The sequence below is a fragment of the Acomys minous genome (assembly GCF_964271855.1).
Source record: "Acomys minous genome assembly, chromosome: 10".
Classification (NCBI taxonomy): Eukaryota; Metazoa; Chordata; class Mammalia; order Rodentia; family Muridae; genus Acomys; species Acomys minous.
The window spans coordinates 90,136,503-90,148,162 of record NC_140491.1 but is presented as its reverse complement, the minus strand read 5'-3'; the positions used below and the strand labels follow the sequence as shown (position 1 = coordinate 90,148,162).

The 11,660-nt window shown below is 37.1% G+C and overlaps 1 long non-coding RNA gene across 1 annotated transcript in view; it reads left to right on the top strand.

The window, feature by feature from the left end:
* The first annotated feature begins 9,239 nt into the window (after positions 1–9,239).
* The window catches only part of LOC311607391, a 5,342-nt gene continuing 2,921 nt past the window's right edge, over positions 9,240–11,660 (top strand). Inside the window, exon 1 of the long non-coding RNA XR_014782578.1 lies at positions 9,240–9,309. This is a non-coding gene — a long non-coding RNA (uncharacterized lncRNA). The remainder of the gene's footprint in view (positions 9,310–11,660) is intronic.

Sequence of the window (11,660 nt, the reverse complement as noted above, 5' to 3'; positions counted from 1 at the left end):
TTCTTGGGTATAGCATACAAAGTAAGCAACAGAAAACAACGAAACGGGAGAGCAAAATTTTAACAGTGTATGTATTAAAAAAGTACCATCAACCTTATTAAAAGTAAACCTACAGGATGGGAAAACTCATTTTATTTCTAAATCAGCGACTCATAAAAGTTATTATCAAACCATGTAAATGAGTCCCAAATTTAATAACAGCAATGAAAAAACTCCACTGAGCAAAAGTTGTGTGCAGAAATTCTCCAAGGAAACATATGTAAATAGATTTGTCACAGAAAAAAGATGTTCAGCCTCATTATACATTCAAATAAAACCACACAATGAAATACTGCTTCATACATCTTTGGTTGGCTAATGAGTGGAAATTATTAGCAAGGATGTAGGGGGAAAATGGAATTCTTAGGCACTACCATTCAGAAGGTAAAATGGTGCAGCCCCTACAGAAACTGATATGATAGCTTCCCAAAATTTAAAAATGAATTATTGTATGATTCATAAATTTCAAGACCAAGATAATTTAAAGGGGTTGTAGACATCATTGTCCACAATAATCTGAAGAACGAATGAATTTGATGAAGGAATAGGTATACAAGATGTGGTATGTGCATATATAGTGAAATATTAATTAACATTAAAAAGTAAGGACATTCTGACACATGTAACCCTGAGGATAAAACCATAACACACAAAGCTAAATGAAACAAGCTAGTCACAGAAGAAGAACGATGGGGATTCCATGTACACGAGGCCCAAAGAGCAATCGAATAGGCAAGGAAGAGAGTCATAGCTGGGAGAGAGTGTACTTACTGAAAATGTGATTTCACTTTTGGAAACTGAAAAAAAAAAAAACGTTTCGGAATGAATCATGATAAAAGTTGTCCAACAATAGGAATCACCTTAATGTTTATCTTAACAATAAAATGAAAATAACAGCTGAAATATTTTAAATACAGTATTTTAAAACAAAGTTAAAAAGTGTTCATTTCTGAAAAATGCGATCTTACAATGAAGTAAACTCCACACAAATTTATCTATGGGCTCAATGCAGTGTCAATCAAAAGCATATGCAGGGAACCTTTGATTAAAAGCACAGCAAATGGATGAGCCACTGAGGGTGGATGGATGCAGTTGGGTTCAGATGAGGATGCACAGAAACAAAATATGGTATTTGCGGGAGGTAAATTCTAAGCTTTGCAGTTTTCACCTCTTACTATTGTATATAATATATTATACTGAATATAATCGAATAATTTAAGATCTATCTATATATTTGCTTTTAGTACTCAAAAGGAGAGTTATATTGGTGTGAATGTTAATCTAGCTTTCTTACTACAAACGTTTATTCTTTTACAGCCTAAGGATCGCCTACAAATATTAAATGCATGGACATACACACAATAGAAAAAAATGCAAAACTGTGAATTACACTTGAGAATAGAAGAGTAAAAAATGAAAAATGAATTATAAAAATCATATTGACACATAATTAAATGGCCTGAAATAAAGTGTTAATTTCTCCCTGCTGCCTCATATAACTCACCAAAATATCAGTAATAGATGCTACAGTCTCTGTAAGATGTCTGCACATATAGCAAGATAGACATAGGTTCGATTATGTGAATATTTTTTACCACCTCCACATCCGACACAGGGCTGATATCCAATATTATAAAGAACACAAGAAACTAGACATCAATAAACCAAATGACCCAATTTTAAAAATTGGGCAGAGAGCTAAACAGAGAATTTTGAACAGAGAAATCTTTAATGTCCGAGAAACACTTAAAGAAATGCTCAACATCCTTAGTCATCAGGGAAATGCAAATCAAAATGTCTCTGAGATTTCATCTTACTTCTGTCACAATGGCTAAGATAAAAAACTCAAGTGACAACACATGCTGATGAGTGTGTGGAGAAAGGGGAACACCCCTCCATTGCTGGTGGTGGTGCAAACTTATAACAACCAGGTTGGAAATCAATTCGGCAGCTCTTCAGAAAATTAGGAATAGATCTCCCTCAAGACCCAGCTATACCATTCCTGGCAATATAACTCAAAGAACCTCCACCACACCACAAGGACACTTGCTCAACTCTGTTCATAGCAACTTTATTCATAATAGCAAAAAAAACTAGAAATAACCTCGATGTTCCTCAACTGAAGAATAGATAAAGAAAATGTAGTACATGTATACACTGGAGTATTACTTGGCTACTAAAAGCAATGGATGGAACTGGAAAAGATCATCCTGAGTGATGTAACCCAGACCCAGAAAGACAGATATGGTATATACTCACTTATAAATGGACATTAGTCACAAAGGATAACCATGCTACACACTACAGACCCATAGAAACTATGTAGCAAGGAGGGTCCAAGGAGACACACTTGAATTTCACTGAGAAGAGAAATAACTTAGACATTGGGGGTGGATGGAGGTAGAGGATTGGTTGGGATAAGGGTTGGGGAGGGGAACAGGAGGGATGAGATGGGGAAGGCTTAGGGACAAATAATTAAGAGAGACAATTGGATTGGGGGGCATCTCTTGGATGAGCTAGAAACCTAGGGCAATGGAAACTCCCAGGAATCTATGAGGGTGACCCTAGCTAAGACTCCTAGTAGTGGGGGATGTGGAGTTGAAACTGGCCATCTCCTATAACCAGGCAAGACTTCCAGTGAAGGGCTTAGGACATCAACGCAGCCACAAAACTTTAGACCCACAATTTGTCCTGCCTACAAAATGTGCAGGGCCAAGAGCTGGATCAGAACTTGAGGAAAGGGACAACCAATGACTGGCCCTGCTTGAGACCTATGCCATGAGAGGGAGCACACCCCTAACACTATTTATGATCTTTGGCAAACTTGCAGACAGGAACTCATCAGAGAGGCTTTGTCCAGAAACGGATGGAAACTGAAGCAGAGACCCACAGTCAAACACTGTGGAGCATTGGAGGTCATGTGGAAGAGCAGAAGCTAGTGGGGTCAAGGATATCACAAGAAAACATACAGAGTTAACTAACCTGGGCCCCTAAGGCTTCATAAAGACTCAATTGCCAACCATACATGGGATGGACCTATGCCTTCGGCACATATGTAACAGGTGTGCAGCTGGGTACTCATCTGGGACTCCTAACATGGAAGCAGGTATTATCTCTAACTACATAGCCTGCGTTTGGTCCCTTTCCCTTTACTGGGCTGTGTTGTCTAGCCTCAATAGAAGATGTGCCCAGATTTACTGCTACTTTTATGCCAAGGCAGGTGGATATCCATGTGTGGCTTTCCCCTCTGTAAGAGAAGGGGTAGAGGGGTTGGAACGAGTGAAAGAGGAGATGAGAAGGAAAGACTGTGAGGAAAGGAGGGAGTGAAAGCTGTGACCAGGATGTAAAACAAATAAGTCATTTATTTAAAAAGTAAATGTGTAAATTAAAATTTCTCCTTTTATCTTTGCTTGCAGTCACAAAGTAAGTAGAAGTCAATATTAGTTCCTAGCTTCTGTGAGGTTCACTGCCCAGGACCATGCCTGCGAATATCTGAACTTGTTCACTTGGAATGGCAGGATGATAGCTTGATGCTTACATTTCCATCTTAGCAACACCTCTAGGTATCTGGGGCACTTTTTATGGGTTTTACACCCTGGATAATTTCAAGAAGACTTAAGTCAATAAGTCAACCCTTATATATTTAAATGATTTTATTGTTTAAACATTCCATCGTAGTGTGTGTTTTTAACCCTAGACTTAGGTCCAGTGCATTTATCATAAGATAAAATACGAAAAACTAATAGGATCCAAGAACTATTTTTGAACATATTTTTGCACAGGATTCTGAATAAGACTGCAGAACTTCAGGCAAGTATGCAAGAGCCCTATCATATTTAGAAGCTTCATTTCTTAATTCCTATAGAAATTTGTCCTATTTTTTTTCTGAGACAATGTCTCACTATATATATATACCTGGCTGGGCTGGACCTCTCTATCTAGGCCAGGGTGACCTCAAACTCATAGAGATCTGCCTGCCTCTGCTTCTGATGTGCTGTGATTAAAGGTCTGTGCTACCACACCCAGCCATATAAATAAAATTCTTATTAAATTTGTAATAACTTAGACTGAATGAGCATCTATAGCTATCCAATTCTAAGCTAGCAGTACACTGTTAAATGACTCTTAATAGGATTACAACAATCTTACATTATGAATATTTAATGTCAGATTATGGAGAAATACAAATCTATTGCTGTGGCAAGAGCCAATTCCCATTTAAATCCCCATACACATTACTAATATGTTTAAACTATTTGTTATTTTCAGAGGCACCAAATATGTTTACAAATATGTAGTGCTTTTTCATAAAATTAGCCCAAATGAGATGGGATGCCCTGAGCAGAGTGAAGAGGGAGAATATGCTGGAGCATTCACATTGACATCAGAGTTTGGCTTTTTGCCTGTATTGCAGAATACATATGAGATATATTACAAACTGCTCCTCAGCCCCAGCAGTCTCAAGTGAAGGCCACTGAGACATTCCCGGGGACAAACTGAGATTTTGTCAAATCTCACATTTCATTACTTAGTGAACACACATGCAAATTTTCTTTTAAATATTTTAGTCCTGCTAATATGGGAAAATTAAGGAATTAGCATTCTAATCAGTATGAATAAGTACTGAAATGTAATAAAGAATAATCAAGTTGAAATTAATACCTTCAGTAATCAGGTTTTACCCGAATTACTTGCTAAGACACTCTGCTCAAATTTGAGTAATTTTTTTTCCGGCTAAATGTGCTCCTAATTGTGAGTCAAGATGACATATTATGAAAGAGAAAATACTCAGCTAAAATATTGCCTGTTGCTGCTCACATCAAATTCCAATATGACACAAATATACCTACACAGAAAAGAGAGAGAAGTACCAATTTTCCACAATGATCAATTCTGTTAAAAACCATCAGGTCTTGTCTTTTTGTTTTCCATTTGTTACATGTAAGAAACAAAGCTGATACCCATGTACATAGTCTCAACCAGTTTATTTTTATCTAGGAAATTGATTTAGACATTAATTTTAAAAGTATTCTATGAGAGGAAAGCTAGGCTGAGCTTGAAGCACTAAGTGGTTTTACTTGCTTTTTCTGGTTAGGACATTGGGCATATTGAGCATTCTGCCAGCTCTGCTGCTCAAGGTAATAAAGCACAAATCACAGCCACTGGTTCTTTGTTTCCTGCTGTTTTCCTCACTAAGGGAGACTCTTGGGAAGACAGAGGGACGTTAATAGATACCATCTCTCTGACCTAATGGCTTGCCACATGGAATCATAATTACCTTCTTTCTCTCACAGACGTTTCCAGAAACATCAAGCCACCAGAGTAACTGTCAATGATACTTTTGACCTGTGAAAATGGCAAGTTTTAATCATCTTAGTATATAGTACTGTAGTAGATACCTACATAGTAGACCACTGATGTGATTTTTTTTCCTTTTCCTTTTGGCTATCAAATCTGCTTTTTCTGAAAGTGACTTGATACATGTCTCTTGAGTGACTGGTGCATTATTTCTGCACTGCCAAGCTATGCTTACTCACCACTGAGTCAGCTTTGGAGAGGTTGCTGACTTCCAATAGTGTGGCCACACTGCCGTAGGCTTGTCTCAGATATTACATCATTCAGCTGTCATGACAAACATGAACTCATTTTAATATAAAAATAGAAGGGCATGAGGAGCTTCTGGTTGCCCAAAGTGGCAGAGCTAAGGTTCACGACCAACTGTCTTCACTACAGTCTTTATCTGTTCTCTCTTTACTATTTCCATTTATTGGTGGAAAGTAAAAATACAGTTTGTAATGTGGTTCTTAATTCTGTCAAGTGGACACACATTAGTCACTAATACTCACTGATCAATTGCTATTAATCGTGCTGCCTTCCAAGACTTTGGAAGGATTCCTCCATTTGATTTTTAGAACCATCATACTCTACCTCATGTTACAAGTCCAGAAACTATTACTTAGAGATGCCTGAAGAATTGCCCAGCGTCACAAAATTAGAAAAAAAAAGAGGCCAAACTTTTAGCCACTGGTAGGTTAAACTGACATCAGGCACACAGAAAACTATTCCATAAATAATCCATTGTTTTCCTCTCTACGTATTTATTTTTGATTATTTATTTTTACTCAATATTATGTCATATCTTGAATTCACAGAGGGGAAAAAAGCCAAAATACCTATGTTCATGAATTTGTGTTTTTTTATACAATGCTCTGTGATAAATATAAACAATAATTAATTACAGAGAGGCCACTTAATCATAAACAAAGAGAAATATGAGTGAAATCTTATATATTTTCTGGATGTATTTATTGATGGCATCTTTTTTTATAACATAAACAACATATCTATTATACACACACACACACACACACACACACACACACACACACACACACACACACATTTAACTCCAGCTAAACTATTAGCTCCTGTTCATGTTCCCCATAAAAAAAAAAAAAAAAAAAACTCATGCAGCTTTTTTGTCTCTCCTGGACAATGTGATTCTTGGACCTGTGTTGATGAGATGAAGCCATTGGATCATTCTTCTCTAATGAAGGCTCTCAATTTGATGTTCTGTATTGAGAACTCAGGAACCCAAAATATCTAGACATCTTGCTTAAGAATCACAGTGGCTAAGCTAACTGTTCCATTTTCTTGTTGGAACAAACCTAACGCTAGCCTATGGGCATGAAACCTGGGCATCTGGTACAAGACTGGGCCAGACTAATGAGGTTTCTACAGGCATAGATAACAATTATTAGCATGTAATAATCTTTAGTATCATAAAATACCAGGCTTAATCCTTCAAGAGGATGGTAGAAAGTAGAAAAAAGACCTTTTGCTGTAAAATACAAGTTAAGCTGAAAAAGAAAAAAACCCTCTTGATGATTAGCTGTACTTGCACAGTGTCATGGACCTGGGCCAAAATCACCAGATTGGTCTGAGTCACCTGAGGCAGGTGGACAGTAGCTAATAAGCCCAATGTCCATCCAGCCTATCCAGAAGGAATCTTAACGCTGAAGACTTCCCAGTCTGCTACAGATCGGTCAGCACTGGGGTTTCTCACATGTATTTTGTCTATTTCTATGATCTTTTAGGAAATCAATGTAGTCTTACTATGTATATATCCTCTTCCCCTGAAACGCACCAGTTTGAGTAAATTATTACGATTCGTGTTAATGTTTTATTGTGAATTAAAAGGCCAAATTGCTGCACTTTCAAGTCTTAAGGAACTTCCCTGCTAAAGGTCCACAGCACCTCAAAATAGCTTCAACAGAAGACCAAGCTGTTGGAAAAAAAAAAGAAGAAGAAGAAGAAGAAGAAGAAGAGCTTACGGTTATGGTTCTCAACCTTCCTAACACTGTGAACCTTTAATACAATTCCTCAAGTTGTTGTTATGCCCAACTATAAAATCATTTCCATCACTACGTCATAATTGAAATTTTGCTACTGTATAAATTGTCACGTAAAGATCTGTGTTTTTCTGATGGTCTTAGGCGGCCTCTATATAAAAAAAATCTGGATTCCTCAGACAGGTTGCAAACCACAGGTTGAGAACTGTGGCCTTAGTGACAGTACACACGTATTTAGAGGTAGAGAACTGGTCTTTGTTAGTCTGGCAGGTCCAGTCAGCCGACCCAACAAGCGAAGGTTCTGTAGAGAAGCTGAGCCTTATCTATAGTTACTTATAACATTTGCAGGTTATACAGTATCATTTTGATTATTTCTGTTATTGGTGGGGTAGGGGGTTGAACTTTAGTCTACTTCACTAAGGCATGCGTGGCCAAGCATGCTTACAGAGCAAACTCAATGAAACAGAGGGGAAAGAAAGACTGTAAGAACCAGATCAGGGAGTTCGCTGTCAGTTTGTGCCTCCTAGGAGTGTCAGAAGCTACACTCATACAGTCACACGAATGTGATTGCCTAAGCATCAGTTGAACAAAGAAATGACCATAGAGAAGAACGAGAGATAAACCTGTTTTTGATATGATCCCAAGTGTGGGATAGGGAACGGTCTTGTGAGAGAACAGGTGATGTTAATTCACTAGAAGGCAAACTACCTCGTGCGGGAGCTTGATTGTTGCCAGCTGAAAATATCCAAGAACAGACTCTGGGAGGAGATATATAAGTGAGCCACAAACAAGAGAGAGGGCTTGGCTTTTGGAGACTTGGGATAGTTTTGGCTGTTCACCACTCTACTTTGAGACGCTCCTAGAGAGAACTGCTCGAGGGAAGGCTTCAGGGCTCCAGCTCCAGCTGAGGTTCAGGGTTCTGGTTACTCCAGGTTCCAGCAGAAGAAATCCTGCTGATTATACATGGGGAATCATTCCTTGGAACTAATATTCTTACAGTTTTGTGATTGTATTCTTTAATCCTCTTTTCCTATTGTTTAGGTTAGTCGGGTTATAAGTGACATATGCTCGATTAATAAGTTCATAACAGAATATATTTGTTAAGAAAATTGAGCCTACATAGATAGGCCAAGTAAGTGGGAGAAAAACCACAAGGCCTCAACCCTACACAGAGAGGTACAGAAAACTAAGCAATGAAAACATATTCCCATGACATTCCTAAGGGATCCAGATACTTTTTTTGTTTTTTGTTTTTTGTTTTTTGGTTTTTTTTTGGTTTGGTTTTTTTTTTTTTTTTTTTTTTTAATAGAGGCCACCTAAGACCATCAGAAAAACACATATTTTTACATGGCAATGTATAACAGCAGCAAAATTTCAGTTATGAAGTAGTAACAGAAATTATTTTATAGTTGGAAATGACAGAAATCGTCTTCCCCAGGGATGATAACCCCAAATGGTTATCCAATACCAAATGGTCAGTCCTGAATACATATACATACAAACAGTACTACACAGACTGAGAAGGTTAGTGTAGTGAGAATTTTGTAATTTTGCTTTCTTAAAAACCCTACAGGAATGTCATGGGAATATGTTTTCATTTTAATCCCAGGTGTGTGGATATGAGGTTGCTTACCAGCAGCTGACTATTATTTTCCTTGTGCTCTGGCAGGGGCATGGCATTGCCAGGAGATAGTTTCTGTAATTTTGTGACATTAAGAATTCTGGGAACTTTTCAGAGGACATATAAATGCTAGATCCCAAGTGAGTTGGTATTGCTTGGAGGCTGGTTGTGGGGGGATGATGTTGGATGCTGTCGGTTGTGGTTTATCAAGTAGTCGTGGGCAAAAGAAAGAAAGAAAGAAAGAAAGAAAGAAAGAAAGAAAGAAAGAAAGAAAGAAAGAAAGAAAGAAAAGAAGAAGTTAATATCCTGAAATCAAAGATCAAACTTGCCCAAGGAACTTGATGCCCCTAATAAACAGGAAATAGCCTAACAATGGCATCAGCCCTTCCCCTCTATCCTTTACTTTCTCCTATCTAGTGTTATCGGGTTAGAGGGAAGAAGATGTAGATAAGGGTAAAAGAGAGAAAGGAACCTACAAAGTAATAAAATTCTGGCTACAGATTATATTTAGGAATATATATGTGTGTATATATATCCATTTAATAACAATTAATGGAAAAGAAGACAATGCATTTGAAAATGAGAAAGAAGGAACATATGGGCGAGTTTTGAGGAGATAATGAATGAAGGAGAAAAATGATTAAATTATATTATAATCTCAAAAATGTAAAAAAAAAATAAGCAGAAAGAAAAAGGCTAGAGAAGGGACCAGGGGTTACTGTGGGTAAGTGACTCCCTTCACAAGGGTTACCTAAGACCCTTGGAAAACACAGATATTTATATTACAGCTCATAATGATAGGAAAATTACAGTTGTTATGTGGCAATGGAACCACAACATGAGAAACTGTATTAAAGGGTTGTAGCAGTAGGAAGGTTGAGAACCACTGGATTAAGAGAACTTTCTGCTCGTAGAGACAAGCTGTGTTTGATTCCCAGCACTCACATGGAGCCTCACAAACATATACACTCCACTTCCAGGAGATCTGACACCCACTTCTTACCTCTGTTGGCACTGAGCACAAAGTGCCATGCATGCAGGCAAAGCTGTCCTACACATAAAATAAGACTAAAGCTTTTTAAAATTAGATTTAAACAGACATCTCATCAAAGTATAATATACAGATAGTAAGAGTCACATTACATTTTGCCAGAAAAATGTACATGAAAATATTGATGAGGTATCATTGCAGAGGTATTGCAACAGCTGACAAAAATTTGCTACCAAGGAAATGGGCTAAGAACTCTCCTCCTTTGTTTCTTGTAATGCAATGTTGCATAGCTACTCCCAAATATGTTTTGCTGCTCTCCTTCAGACCCAAATATATTTTTATCACATGATTCAACAATCATATTTTCTGGTATTTACTCAAAGGACAACAATGATAACAGCAGATTTATTTATTATTCCTAAAATGTTGAAAGATGTTTTTTCACCAGGTGAAAGGATAAACTCTGGTATATTCAGGGAATGAAATATTATTTGACTTTAAAAATAAGTGATCTTTCAGCCAATGAAAAGATATGGAAGAATTAAAGGTGCAAATTTGCTAAATCAAATAGTCAAGAGAAAGAGTGGAGACTGTGTAAGCCCACTATATGACATTTGAAATGCTATGAAGATATAAAAACACAATAGTTTCCATGATTTCTGGGGGGATATGCATGAATAGCAGAGAGATTTTTAGAGCAACGAAACTACTATATACTCAAATAGTAATCACATTGCATTATACATCCTGAAGACAGGATTTCTCTGTGTAGCCTTGGCTGTCCTGGACTCGCTTTTTAGACCAGGCTGATGTTGAACTCACAGAGATCCATCTGCCTCTGCACCCCCACAACCTGCTATAATACATTATTTTAAAGACATTTCAATATGACAGACATATATGGAAGGAAGCAGGCATACATGTGAAGTAGTTATACTTTCTATTCAATTTAATGTGAAACTAAAACTAACATAAAAGCCAAATTTAAAGAAAAATACGTACTGCTTTGTTCAAGTAGCCCCAGTGAGTAAAATCATACATACAAATCCTTTTGAATATGTGTCTGTCCATTCCCTCATTATAAGACTGTGGAGGCATTAAGATTAGGTGATACTTAGTTTGGGGAGGGGGAACTTTTAAATACTTAAAAGTGTTAAGTCTATTATCTTTCTAAACTCACAAATCATTTGAGAGTTTATCCTATTAATTTTTGCCAGACAATTGCCAAATTCAAACAGTACATTTTATCCTCGAGCAGGACTAATTCTTTTCTTGACATTAAGAAAATTAAATTAGGGAACATTTTTCATTATGAAAATGAGAACTGAAAAACAAGCTGTACAGATAGACTTTCTTTTTAAATTGGGTGGCATCAAACCCACTGAGCATCCACATCAAGCATTATAGTTTTTGTACCAGATACGTTTTTTCAGGCCAACCGGTTCAACAATAGTTGAGGTAATTAGTTGAAAACCAACAATAAACAAGTAAGGTTTAATTATTCTGTAATACATGCATCTATAAAGATACTAAGAAATCTATTTGTGAAAAGATACATTAGCTGGGCTTGATGGTACACACAATTTCAGCATTCAGATATTAGAGGATGAGGATCAGTAATTTGGAGCCAGTTTGGGCAAAAGCTTGCATTAAAAAG